Raw genomic sequence first — 2,302 nt, 5'->3', positions numbered from 1 at the left:
CCCGTCCACCACCACCCGCACCACCACCCGCACCCACCTGCACCACCACCCGCACCCACCTGCACCACCACCCGTCCACCACCCGCACCACCACCCGTCCACCACCACCCGCACAACCACCCGCACCACCACTCGCACCACCCGTCCACCACCCGCACCCACCCGCACCACCACCCATCCACCACCACCCGTCCACCACCCGCACCACCACCCGTCCACCATCCACACCACCACCCGCACCCACCTGCACCACTACCCGTCCACCACCCACACCACCACCCGCACCACCACCCGTCCACCACCCGCACCCACCTGCACCACCACCCGTCCACCACCTGCACCCACCTGCACCACCACCCGTCCACCACCCGCACCACCACCCGTCCACCAAGCCTGCATGTCTGCCCCCCTAACCCCCTCTCAACCCCTCCGCCACTCCGAACGTGCACTTCAGATCAGTCAGACAGCATCTGAACCAGAGTAGAGCACAGATGAGCTAATCCATCCATGTGCGGTGCGGGGAGGACCCAGAGGAGACCCTACAGCAGGGGAGACGAGGGTGACTCCTTTATGGCGTCCGGAAGGTGTTTCGCAACTAAACAATATTCAGGCCAAGCATGGGATTTGGGGCAGTGTGTTAGGCTGCATGTATGTTGCACTGAACTCTTATGTGTGCTAATGCTTTTGATAATTAGCATAGCAGAAGACTATGATGGTCGTATGATAAATTTATTTTAGTGCATGTATTTCTCTATCTAATCATGGCAAACTGAGATGCAGAAACAGGTACTGGAAAGAAAAGAATGCAGAACAACTATCAGTGTTCTGAGATCTGGAGTGTTATTTTCTGAGGGTGTGTTTGGCCAAAATGAGAAGCTGTTCCTTAGCTTGAGTGACCGGGATGAGGCTGGATAACAGGCAGTTAATGTAAGTACATTTTTCTGTGCTGACCTAAGAACAGTTTCGCAAGGTCCATTACAGTGGGGGAATGCTAAAGTTTAAGCACTGGGGTCTGATCTTAGGCCAGTGTGGACGAAACGTCATTTACACGGTGCCGATAATGATAGCCCTGTTTCGGATGAGCTGCGTTTCTATTGGCTGAGAGTCAGCTTCACGGGTTACCCAGAGTTCCCTGGCATACACATATGCTGTTGGACCTGATTCACACAATCTCTCCCTGAGCCAACCACGAAGACTATGCCAGTGTGTGTGTGTGTGTGTGTGTGTGTGTGTGTGTGTGTGTGTGTGTGTGTGTGTGTGTGTTTGTGTGTGTGTATGTGTGTGTGTCCCTGCTCGATGCCAACAGACAGGGCGCACATTCAAACACAGCGTTTTCTCACCCTAACCAAATACGAATATTTAATATCATAACTGTGGCACTAAAGGAAGGGTTCCAGCCCATGTGACCCTGTCCACATTTCTCACTCATACACTTGTATCCCAGTTTATCTAAAGTAAAACTGCTTTACACAGCTAAACACATTCCCAAAACCATCTCAGTGCCAAAGTCCATCCGACACCTGGTGCGGCCCAACACTACACTGGTGCAGTGTATGCCTTTTTCCCAGTGCATACCTGCATGACTGGGAATCGACCAGTTGCCGTGTGATCACGATCATCTTCCCGAGTGGAAAGTGTTGAGGGTAATACTCCAACCACCATTTCACATGCTATTAGGAAGCTATCCACAGCTGAGGCCACCAATGATGATGACTCAGTTTTCAGATTGGTCTAGGATTTGATACTAAATTTAATCCCACCTCATACTGCTGCAACTGCAAGTCTGTCTGGGATTGAAGCACTTTGAGTCTTAAACGTACCTCAGACGCTTTCACACTGGATCATTCGAGGATGTTTCTGTGATGCTGCTTTGGGGAAAATGTTGCGTTAAAAGAAAAGTGGGTGTTTTTGTTGTGTTTTTCTTAACCCCCGACACAATACAGTAGCGAGCCAGTGTCTTCCCACAGTTGGCCGCTATCAAAAGGAGATGAACAGCTATTCACTTAATTAGGGCACTCCACTTTGGGTTGGTCTCCATCTGTCCATGCCTGTCCTGCTACATTCGTTCTGCCTCCCTCTGTTTGATTTGTGTGTGTTTGTGTGTGTGTTTTATCTCTGTGTATCTATTTATCTCCGTGTCTGTATACACAATATCAAGCCCACCTAGTGTGGTGTCTGTATGTGGGTTTGGTGATGAATTTTAAGTGTTGCATTCAAACTCACCAAATAATCACTAATAAGTCACCCAAGATCAGACAGGGGCTCTGGTCAGAGCCTAGCCCAGACAGAAGCACTCCTGCTG

This window comes from Brachyhypopomus gauderio, chromosome 16 (assembly GCF_052324685.1).
Source record: "Brachyhypopomus gauderio isolate BG-103 chromosome 16, BGAUD_0.2, whole genome shotgun sequence".
NCBI classification, from domain to species: Eukaryota; Metazoa; Chordata; class Actinopteri; order Gymnotiformes; family Hypopomidae; genus Brachyhypopomus; species Brachyhypopomus gauderio.
The sequence above is the reverse complement of the archived record's forward strand: the minus strand, read 5'-3'. Positions refer to the sequence as shown.